At 40.6% G+C, this 12,343-nt stretch overlaps 1 protein-coding gene across 2 annotated transcripts in view; it reads left to right on the plus strand.

Moving 5' to 3' along the window:
- Positions 1–694: 694 nt before the first annotated feature.
- ptpn4a (protein tyrosine phosphatase non-receptor type 4a) overlaps positions 695–12,343 on the plus strand; it is a 65,399-nt gene continuing 53,750 nt past the window's right edge. For both annotated transcript variants that reach the window (XM_074694494.1, XM_074694495.1), the window contains exon 1: positions 695–1,227. The gene's annotated coding sequence lies outside the window, so the exon portion shown is untranslated. The remainder of the gene's footprint in view (positions 1,228–12,343) is intronic.

Here is a 12,343-nt window from a genome sequence, read left to right on the forward strand (position 1 = left end):
GTGTGTGTGTGTGTGTGTGTGTGTGTGTGTGTGTGTGTGTGTGTGTGTGTGTGTGTGTGTGTGTGTGTGTGTGTGTGTGTGTATGCGTGAATGTGCGCGTGCGTGTTTGCGCATTAACAATGAAATTCTTGACTTTGTCATCAGAAAATGTATTAAATATCACAAAATTGTAACAAAAATACATTTTTGGACAAGAATCAAGAAGGATTTGCAAAACGATAAATCTATTATTGGGCTATTTAATTTTTTTTTTTCTTTTAGTAATCTATGGTTTATGTGCACTTGCATCTTATAAAGCAATGGCACATATCTGTACATAGTTTATTGAGCAATATGTCATTATAATTCTGTCATACCGTAACGTTATTTTTTTTCTTATACATTCAGTCAGCAATGTCTATTGAGTTATAAGGACAAGCTTCTAGATAAGAGACTGGATCTGTTATCTGTCAGCTAATACAGTAAGCATCTGTTACCATATGGCGAACATGCTTTGATAGCAACATTTAATTATAGCAAATCTATAAAGAACGATCATGATGGTTATGGATCATGGCTGCACTTACGCGTAAACATGTGTAAGTTAGTTACAGACCTCTCTTTTATCATCGAAAAACATCAAAACAAACTGCGCGCCTCTCGCTTCATGGCCCCGCCCCTGTGCGCTCGCTGTGCGCCATTACGTCGCTATGCTGATCGCTGCTGTGCTGCAAGGCAGACAGGCAGTCAAAGCAGCTGCAGAGAGACCAGGGAACGCTGACTACAACGGAGAGGCTCATGTTGGGAAACTCAGAAACGCAAAATTTGCCTATCCTGTGATAAGAGCTCCAGTATTTATACCTGTAACCTTTCACTGGTCACATCATCTCTGTTTTAAACCTGCGTAGGGGTATATTTTTCATTCGGACGACCTGAAATGACTGCTAGTCACCGTGTCTAGCCAATGGTTACTGCGGGGGCTCCCGTCTTGTGGATTATCCGTCGTCGCCGAGCCAGTTGCATGGTCGAGCCCGGAGGAGGCCCCGCTCTGCTGGATGGATGTTTCTAAGGCAGCGGTGGACTCGGAGTTCTGATGAAGACGGTGATAATGATGATGCTTGGGTTTCATCGGCATTGGGTGAACTGAGCTTGGATGTTTGGGCTTTATCGCCCCCACACAAACCATTTCCTCTTACAGCAAAAAATATATTCCTTAAAAACTGGACGCCCCTGAAGCAGTTTATGACGGTAAGAAAGCATTCATTCACAGGCCACTAGTTTTCACAGCCAGCTGACATTAGCTAGCTTAGCTTAGCGCTGTCACTTTTATCCAAGTTGCTACCCCCACAGCAAAAAAGGCGAATGGTGCGAAATTACCCTGGAATAACGCTTCTCCAGAGGGCCAGTTTTACTGCTACACTTAAGCGTTTTAGGTTTTACTATTGCGAAAAGAAATAAAAAGGTATCAAGACATAATTTAGTGGGATATCAGTGGCCGATGGTTTTGTAGCTTGCTTGTTAGCTAGCTAGCTGTTTCTCATCCCATTCAATATCTTCGCTGACTTTAAGTAGATGTGAATAGGGGGTAACCCACTGCGTGCAGCATGAATATCGTTCAAAGATGTACTGAATCAATAACACTTTTTTATATTTGGGTGCTTGTAACTTATTCGTTATAAAGTGTGCAGTAAGCCCTTTAATGACACAGTTGGCTTTCAGTGCGGCGTCAGTCATGCTATGGATGTGGTTTTAAAAATGACGTTTCCTCAGCATATTTAAAAGGCTTTAATTGGTGATTATTGAATAATTTACGAATGTTGTGCATGCGTGTTTGGTGTGTGTATGTGTGTGTGTGTGTGTGTGTGTGTGTGTGTGTGTGTGTGTGTGTGTGTGTGTGTGTGTTTGGGGAGGTTTTGTGCCAAAGCGAATGTGCGTCTTTTACCGTTTAAAATGAGATCTATATGGATATAGCCAATGCAGATCCTTCATCTATAATTGATGTCGTTTTTTGTCATTCATTGCTAATTGATTGGTGAAGAACCAGCTATAATACAAGCGGCACTGTCTAGAAATGTATCACGAAAGGGCCGATATGGATAAGCTGCAAATTGCAACCCAGTATGGATAAATGTCAATGTTTTGCAAAGCAAATGCCAGAAATGGTTCTCACGTCTCCTCAAAAGCTGTTAACTATGTGGTGTTAAGTAATGGATGTGATGGTTTGCTGTGATGAGGCGTCCTCCTTTTTACGATGACGTAATCCTCCACCATCCGTGCCACATCTTTTGGGTCGCAGTCGGTTCCTCCGCTGCCTGCTGCTTGCCAGTCTGCTGCCGCTGCTGGGATCATATGGACCCTGCTCTGTCCTATTTGTCTCGCCTGCATCCCTTCATCCATGGCTATTTCTTGGCTTTTCTCATTCTGAAATGAAAAATGGCTTTGGAGTCATGACTTCAAGATGCACATTTGGATCAAAGAAGGGACTTATGAATGAACCCTTCAGTTGCAGGGTCGATTTCAAAGCAAGCAATTTGATGCACATAAAATTAAAAGCTCCTAGCTGTGAACTCACATGATATACAATAAAAAAGGTAATATCTTTAAGCTTTGAGTGCAGACTGGTTGTTCCGCCTGTAGTTTCCTTGTTGGTGTCCCTATCACATGGAATCCATATCAACAATACTAAACAGATGGGGAACAAAATCTGATACAGTTGACCTCATGTTGGTTGTGGGACTTGACCTGAATATGTTTTGAAATCCCTGTCATAGGATGATGGTTGCTGAAGCTGAACTACTTATCTCTGGAACTAGGCCTGCCATGATGCACATTTTTATGTGGGACAGCATCCCAGGCTGTCTAATATTATATGTTGCAGTTATGGATGTTTTGATTATTTTGCATCAGTAGGTTTTGAGTTCAGCAGCAGAAAAGATGAAAGAGCCAGGCATTCAGTTTTAATAAAATAGAACGTAAATAATTCACACAACATAAGATCTGAGGCTGCAGCTGTGGTGTTTTTGACACATAAACATTGTGAAACAGAGCAGAGAAACATTTGTGCTCATGGTTTTATTTCCTCCACCTCATAAGAATATTGCAAAGTGAACTCAAGTCATTTATGAACTCAAGTTCATAAATGATGAACAAATGGGTTTCTGCACTTCATATGTCTGCAGTTTCAGCCCAAATCTGAAGAAGCCCTGAGTTTTAAGAGTGGCTGGACTCAGCTGGTGAAGATTAGTCTGCCTGTGGCATTGTCCTTGTTTTACTCAAGCAGCACACCTGAACCTGCTAGCCCACTGTAGCAGAGCATAAGTGTGACAAAGAAGAGGATGAAAAAGGCAGGAGTGGGGTGAAGAAGTGAGGAAGGGAAACAAGGGGCATAGGTGTGGCATGGACAACAGGGATGAATTTCACCTGAAAGAAGAGGAGCGCTGGGATCCAAGGAGAGAAAATTAAGGACTTTATCTGGTACCAAGCGCAAATTTAGGTGCAAATTATAACACAACCCCTGAATTTTATTTTGTTGGCTAACAACCAGTCTGCCAGTTGTCTTCACTTAAAATTATTTTTAGTCTTGAGGCGTAGCCTGGAGGCCTGAAATGTATGCACAACATTTAGAGAAGCTGTTGGACAGGATTGCCTGTGGCCTGAAAACCAGAACAGAAAAAGCAGTGCATCTACAGTTTGGCAAAAAAAAAAAAGGTTTTGTAAATCAATCACCTAAGCTTTTCAAATGTATAGTGTGGATAGATTGTGGAAAAACAATCAGGAATTGCCCATGAAAGCCCAGATCTGGTGGCACACTCCTTTTCAGTATAGTTACATGTGTTAGTGAGTAGCTGTTCCAACATTTTGTGAAATATTGCCGTGAAGAATTTAGGTATGGGCATTTCAAGCCCAAACACTATTTGATATAAGGTAATGCTAACAATTAGACCACTATTTTAAAGTCTCCTGACCCTGCAGCTATCAGGAGAGATTAATTTATTGGCTGTGCAAAGTTGTCGTAGCATGATTAAATGTGATATATGGATGAAAAGATCAAAGTTTTCTAGTTTTACTTTGCTAAGTTTGGTCGAAACCTGATTTCTGGCAAAGTTACTTCTAGATTTCTTTTGTGCTTCATACATCTCTGTTATTCTCCAGTTGTGAAGCTCAGAGCGCCACACCTGTTAACATGTTATTATGGGGGTTACTTTTGTGATTTAATGGCAGAGAGATTATTTTTTTAATGATTAAAAATATTTAGAATCCACGACTCATCCCTGAAAAGAACTAGGCCTCTTATTCTTCTCTTGCAGAAAAAAAGTGGGCTTGTAAAATTTTATTTAGGGCCACCATGACTCAAAGTATTTGACAGTAAATAGTTTATCTAGACAATAGCCACGTATACATGGACCCAAATATTCTGCTTGCATTCGGTTTATTTGCTCAAACAGAAAGAATTTAACCTTTGTATACACCTCATTCCGAAAGAAAAGTGCCAATCGGAATGGAAATTTAATAGGTTTCACAGGGGTGGAATATTCCTTTCCTCAAACCGATTGAGGTTTCATGTATCCACTCAGACGGAAAGTTGTCAGGGTGCGTTCTTTCAGTGCATGCTCTGATATGACGTAAGACGCACCTAGAGACGTTCCTCAATTCTAAAAATGGCGGCGAGCAGTCAGCACTGGAGGAAAGTTTGTTTTTGGCCCAAACTTTGAAGAACTGAACATAATTTCAAGACTGGATGGACACTCGCAATATGGAGTATTGCAATACTGTGATAAAAAAAAAACTGTTGTCCTTCGTCTTTGATAAATCACGTGATGTTTACGTTTTTCTGCGCATGCCGCATTGAGTATTCTGTTTGATTATAGCAGCGCATGTAGACCAGAGATTGGAATATTCCTTTCCATGTATACTATTGTTTTCGGAAAAGTCATTCAGAAAGATTCCATTCGGAAAGACGAAAAACTCCTTATGTAAACGTGGCTATTGTGGCACAGTTATAAAGGGAGGCTTCGTGCTCTTGACCATTTGATAACAGATTCTGGTGAAGCTCCAAGAATGTAAAGGGGATATCAGATCAATCATAACTGATTTTAAATACAAATCCTGCATGGGTTTTCCATGTTAGCAGGATTTGATCTGTGCTGACAGTCAGATGGAGTGACAGCTGCCTTGTATGAATGATCCTGTTTATGTCAAAGGGGCATTAATGATATGGCATATTATTAATAGTAGCAAAGGGAAGGAACATCGGGACCCAATTTGTCTTTAAATCCATTGAGCTGTCCATTTTGGTATTGTACACACGGCTATGGAATTAATGTAACAATGGTGGTGCAAGGAACACAACCAAGGCGATAATCACCGGATGCATCACTGGACCTTTTTCTATCCCTTTGAATGCAACATAAGGAACTCCGGTGTTTAATAATTCTCTTTTGCTGGTCGCACCACATCTCTAGTTCTTTTGGTTGAAGTATCATTAGTGCTAGAAGTGGTGCAGCAAAATCATGACACCCTGTCTGCAGCTTTATTACCATTTTGTGTAGGCTTTGGCCGATGCCTGCAGAGAAGATGCAAAAAAGACGTCAGCTTCCAAGGCAAACATCATAAACCAGCCCACATAGCAAAGAAGTTAAAGGTCAACCATTGTTCCCCTAGGCCTGAAATGTGTATACTGTGGGAGGGACTTAAGACTCACAGGGTGCAAAACCTTACGTGCTGAGAGCTTCTCTGTACAATACAAGTGTCAAGGTTGATACAGATGTACATCAAATAACACATTTTTGAATTTAATGCTGTTTCAAGTCACACCAGGGTCATTTAATCTTTTCACATCCTGAGCTTTTATTTGATGTCTCCTTATCATCTTCCCTTTACTCCAAAATTTCTCCTCTTCCTTTTTCTCCATATCTGTGCCTGACACCTTCTGTCTGGTTAGTCTCAATGTCAGTGAAGGCACACCCTGCCACTCAGCATGGTACTCACAGTGCTGACAGCCTAGTATTGGTGTTAACTGACAGTGCTGGTGAGAAGACTGCTGGCTGGGTGCTGCAGGCAAGATACATTATCAGGCTTCAAAGAGGCTGCGTTTGCGTATCATACTTTGATTCGTTGCCAAGAGCTGTGACAAAAACTGTTAGTGTTAGTTAACTTACACTTCTGTCACCGTGTTGTTTATATCTTTAAAGCAGCGCTTCAAAGTTTCCCTTTTTCACCTCATACATAACTTAATGAATTGGTTATAAAAATGTAACTTATGTGTATTCATACTGAGGGGTGCTACCTGTGAGATCCTTCATTAGAGTCTTCTTCCAAAGTGTGACCAGGCTCCCTGTGACCCATGCTGACTGTCAGTCACAGCCTTGTCAAAGGGCTGCCTGTTCATGTATAACCAAGAGGACCAGCTGCCTGCCCTTTCTATTCCAACTCTTTGGAAAGCTCACAGTCCTATTTGCAGTTGGAAAGTGCACCAAGCAGAGTCAGCATCAGATAGAGTTTGAACATTTCACTTAACAGTAGCTGCACACTGACCAATTTGTTGCCAAGTTACTGCTGATTTTTGCCAGCTTTGTCCTTCACCGTTCCACACGTTGAATCAGGAACTACATGAAGGGAAATGACTGCCAAGGAGTCGTTCTGAATCGAGATGGAAGGCAGTCGCTGTGTATTTACAAATTTGCCTGATCTGCCTCAGCCTGGCAGAAGAACAATTATGCCCCACATGGCACATGGCTAGCAGCTCTCTCAGATCACCATTATTGTCCTGAGCTACCGTTCTCTCAGTATGTCTGACTGGCAGCCCCTAACTGAACCAGCCAAACAGCCATCCATTCACATAAATATCACGCCAGATAGCTCCAGAAAGGCAGCTAGTTAGTGGTCTGTTGCTGGGGCGGATATGGCACAAGTCTTCAGCGAAAATCGTCTCCCGAGTCCCAAACACAGCTGTGTTTATTCTGTGCAAGATACCACAGCGACAGGGTGCCAGGACCAAGGTGCTGGGACAGATCAAGACGTCTGAAATAGAAAGGAGGTAGGGCATAGTTACACATGGATTCAGATTGATGACAAATAATCTGATTATCTCAAAGTGATTGTTGGTAGTTACTCCAAATTTTAACACTCAGTAACCATTAAGCAGGAGAAATGTCCTGCTAATTCTGCACCCTGGTCTTGCGTGTGTGTAAAGTGCGTAAAAAATGATTAAATTTAGCTGTATTGCCTGTCTAGGAGAACAAGTTTAGCAGGTGAGTCCTTGCTTCAAATACATTTCAAGGGGGTCACGTCTCCTCCCTTCTTCACCTCATTGATAAGAATGGATTGATTCCACAAAACTGAATATTACCTGGACTGAGGAAGGAGCTTAATATATTTTTATTTCATCATGGTTTACAAAGTTAAAAAAAGCCTGAAGTTTTTATTACTATTAAGAAATAGAGGATGTTAAATTAATTCTGGTATCTGATTGGATCAGTATGGTCATTGCCTGGTAACAAAGAACAGGATCAGAAAAGGTGTCAGGATTAGGGATGGGTACCGAACTAGGTACTTTTATAGGTACTGACCGAATTCTGTCAAAAGTACCAGGTACTGATTCACGTAAAATCAAAAGGTACCATGTTTAGGTACCTAAACACATCCTTGTTACTGCAAGATTACATATTGACGAATAAATATGTTAAGTTGAAAAAAATATACATTTTATTACTAAACAAATTGTTATTTTTTACCACATAAACACAAAAAGTACCAAAAATCGGTACCGTCGAGTACCGGTACTGATTGCCAGGTACTGGGCATCGGTACTGGGCATCGGTACCGTATCGTTTCAAGTGTGAAAGGTACTAGTGCTGCACGATTTGGGGAAAAGGTGCGATTTGCGATTAGGTGGACAATATTGCGATTGCGATTGCGATTCTGCTTGCGATTTAATAAAAAAAAGTTGTGTCATGATGAGTCTACAGACTTGCTTGGTTATCATGGAGAAAAATCTGAATTGCATGTGCTGACATTGCGATAATCTTGCAGCCCTAAAAGGTACCCATCCCTAGTCAGGATATAAAAATTGGATTGAAGCATCCCTGGTCTCAACATTTATTGTGCCTCATGTCACAGATGACTTTTAACGAGTCGTATAACCCAAATGGAATTGTTACTACGCTCAAAGTCTAGTATGCATTTTGTGAATATTTTTAGTGCTAGAATATTACTGAACACAGAATTTACACCAATTTGTACTCTTGTTATGGATGATCACAGTATTTGGCTTTTTTTCTCCCTTCTTTTGGATTGACTCTTTACTCTACTAGCCCACTAGCCTGTAGACTTATAGAGGCTCTAGTTTTCTGCTGTAATTCATCATTGGTATCTGCCCTATTATGAGTCACTTGTGTGTTCTAACCCAGTTTCTAAAAAATGCAGGGCTAGATAATGCCAACAGAAGCAGGAGATAAAGTTGGCTTGATGACTGTGAGATGGACTAAGCTTTCCTTGCAGGGGTGGGATTGAGACGGCAATACGTAAAGACAAAGGATTTATACCATCGCTGATGATCACTGGGTAGGAGATGCATACAGTTGCATTAAAAGCCTGTAATCATTGAATTATTGCTGTATTACAAGAAGTACATGGGCTTCTACCTGGAGGTTTTAAGAAAGAGGATTCCTCTCTCTGTTGCTGCCCCACCCCCACCTTTACACTTCTCAGGTATGCAGGTACAGCTGGCTTCTTACTCTTTACTCAAGAGTTATGCTCCAGTGCATGCTTTGGCCTGTCCTTCCTTCATTGCCATCCTTCCTTGTATCCAATCCAAACTGGATACACACACACAGAGCAACACCTCCTCTCTGCACACAAACCCACACACTATTTCACGCACTGCGACTTGCTCATCAAAGAGTTGTAGACTTATAACCAGGTGCACATTATAACCTGCTGCTTGTGCAACCTGAGCTTAATATGGGTGTGTGCCTGTGTGTGTGTCTATGTGTGTGTGTGCCGGCTTCAGATCCTTAGGTCTGCCTTTGAAACAGCTGCTTAAAGAGACTTGAATACCTCAGGAGGTCAGAGGACGCACTTGCTTAAGAAGAGTGTGTCAGAGCCAAAAATGGCTCGCCTTCCTCATTCTGCTGAGTTCCCCTCATGGTAATTGTGTCGATGCCGTGTTGAGGTGAAATGTGACCAGCTGAGGTTCAAGAAAAACACAGGTTTGCAAATGTTTTTCCAGAGTTTAACTAGATGGAATTGCAAAAGTCTAGCAAGAACATGGTGACATTGGAGGTTACAGAGCCTCAAGTTTCCAACCTCAAATAATTCATGTCTCTCGGTCAGAAATAGGTCATGCTTATTCCAATGAGCAGAATTAGAAGCAGTAAATGACTTACATTTTGGTTCCTGATTTAATGGAGCACTAGGGTACCATTATACTAAACCTGTAGTTTCCTGCTCTCTCTGACATGTAGTCTGATTCTTGACAGGGTTATTTCTGAAACATCAACAGTTTATATGGCACAACTTTGTTTTATCCGTTGCTTGTTTAGCTTGGAGATCTGCTGAGGAAGCACACGGAGACTCCTAATCCAACTCAAACAAGAACTACTGATGTTTTCGACCAACAACCTCAGACTTTCCTTCCTTTCCTGAATTCATGTGTACCTAACCACCAGTATGTTTAGGAAGAAGGTGTTTTGTCTCCGTCAAATCCTGTCAAGAGAGGTGAAAAGTACATGCATAATTGGGATAGGGGCTGTGACGGTGTTGTTACTGTACATGTGAGGTGATGCAATGGATCAGCAGCATAGGTAAAGATATGTTGTTACGAAACTTATTGACACCAGGACTCAGAGTCACACCCTGATGATAGGGGTGATCCTTTCCTCAAACCAACTTTTTCACAATAGATTAGAGGGGTGTGCTTTTAAGTCAGATTAAAGGGTTATGGAGGTATGTTGTGCCTCGAGCCAGGGTTTAAATGTCACACAGGTAGCTCTCTTTCACCTCGGTAGATTACTGAAACGTCTATTGCTCTAAGAGGGTTCTTTTTAGAGTTTTTGATCTGGACACTTCTAAGAAATCCCTCTCATTCAGAACACATTTTGAAACTGTGCGAGTAATTCAAAGGCAGGGGAACATCTATGAGCTAAAATGCAGTAACAAGCAGGAATGGAAAGGGCATGGCAACTTGTGAAACCCAATACCCTGTGAGTGGCCAACAAAAACGACATCACAGTGATTTTGTAATAAATGTGAAGACCAAGAAATGATACAAAACTAAATCAGATGAATTGAAGTATAAAAATGCCTATAAAGCACAAAAAGAAGAATTTATATCATTAGCACTACTTCAAGGGATCATGAAGTCGTGACACAAAGAGTTACATTTGTTTCATTTTTGAAATTTGAAATTGATGTTTGGCACCAATTCTTCCACATGCTACTGTGTCCCTAAACAATTTCATTTATCCAATAATTAAGTAACTGATGTGTCTTGTCCAATCCACCAAACAAGAGTTAATAGCGGAATAAGCTGTTTGGCATTGGAAGCAAGAAGCTTAAACTTAGCTCGGCTTTAATGTGGATCCATTTAAAGAGGAAATAAACAGGCTCTCCAACTGCACAATATACATTGCCAAGAAGCATTTTTAAAGCAAGAAATAACCAACTAACCATTACTTTAGTTTTTGTGCTAAGTTTAGTGGTATTGATATTTTGTCCCAACGTGAGTCACAGATGATACATCATTTTTTTTTTTTTGCTTCGCTAACTTAAAGGCATTTAGTTAGCAGTGCAAAACATGAGAAGCTTCTTGTTTCCAAGCCCCCCTTCTCCTCAGGGCCTCATTCTCAGTCCCTGGAGACATGTTCTGCCACAAGATTTAGAGACGATGCAAGTACAAGCATTAACTCAGCACACTGCAGGAAAGCTGTTATAACTCACTCTACTGTTGTTAACTAAACCTGTAAAGTTGGACAGGTGGAAACATTCTCGGCTATTTGTTAAAAAATAAGTTGGGAAAGCTTTTTCTACAACACCCTGTCTCTCTCTGTCCTTTGTATGAGAGTTAAACCTGCAGCTGTCTCACAGAAAATTGCCAGGAAAGGCACAATTTAAGGCCTGAGGACAGGTATCACCAAGAAGTTTTAGGAGGAGCTGCTGAGTCAGCTTTTTTTAAGCACATAAATGTATGCGTGTACAGCCATGAATATAACACAAGGAGTTTTAAAGAGCAAGAAACTTCTTTTTCTTTAGAGTGTGAATGTTGAATGCGTGTCCTGTAAATTTCATGAAGCTTCATGCAATATCTTGGTGTTTTGTGTTTTTTAAACGCTGTATTTTTTTATTGGCTCACAATTTAACAGAGCTTTATGTATTTTGTTAAGTAATTTTTTATTTTCTATTTTGTTTCTAAATAGAGCTGAAACGATTCCTCGAATGATTCAAGGTACTCGATTACAAAAAATACTCTAATAATTTTATCTGCCTCGAGGAATCGTTTAATTTTCAAAAAGATTAAAGAGTGGTATTTCAAATAGAGCTGAGGCCATATTAATAGAGTTTTCAGACCCCTCAAGCTGCCTCTTATACAAAATAGCAACTAGCAACAAATGTAGCTTCTTTTCTGGAGTTTGGAGACTAATGGGTCATTCTACAAAACGGGTGCCGTTTGGGTCCGCAACATTTGATGAGATATACAAGGCACAAAAAATGTGTCAAAGTGTGTTTACAAATTTTGGAGCTACCAAAGCAAGTTCTCTTATTGACATGCTGTATCAGAAAATTCTATTTCTTTAAGAGAAAAATTTTCATTTGGAAAATAACTGCTCTTTTACTAAACAAAAATGTATTTTATCCGATTACTCGATTAATCGATGGGATTTTCAGTAAAATACTCGAATACTAAAATATTCAATGGCTGCAGCCCTATTTCTAAATAATTCCTTGTTTGCTAACTGTGTATCAGCTTTATCTTTCTGTGTGCATTGTTCTATGTTTCCATGAGTCTGCTGTCTCTAGGTTTGCAGCAATTCTCCACTGACAAAACAACAACATGGTTGTGATTTTTGCTCTGTCAGGATCTTTGGACATGCTCTTATATTATATCTGTGTGCAGAACACAAGCTGAGCAAAACAGACAACTGTACCCCAAGAGAATTTGTATATATGTGAATGTGTGCGTGTGCGCGTGTGTGTGTGAGATGAGAATGAGAGGACAGAGAGAACATGAGAACAAGCCTGTCTGTGGGTGTATGTATGTGTGTGTGAAGGAGAGGGAGACAGGCAGCCTCGTTCCTATTTTCTGGGGCATCAGGCAGAGAGGCAGCAGGGAGGGATAATAACAGAAGCTGTTACATTCTTGTGGTTT

The sequence above is a fragment of the Halichoeres trimaculatus genome, unplaced genomic scaffold (assembly GCF_033239565.1).
Source record: "Halichoeres trimaculatus isolate MK-OKI-2021-1 unplaced genomic scaffold, fHalTri1.1 fHalTri1_scaffold_19, whole genome shotgun sequence".
In the NCBI taxonomy this organism is placed as follows: domain Eukaryota; kingdom Metazoa; phylum Chordata; class Actinopteri; order Labriformes; family Labridae; genus Halichoeres; species Halichoeres trimaculatus.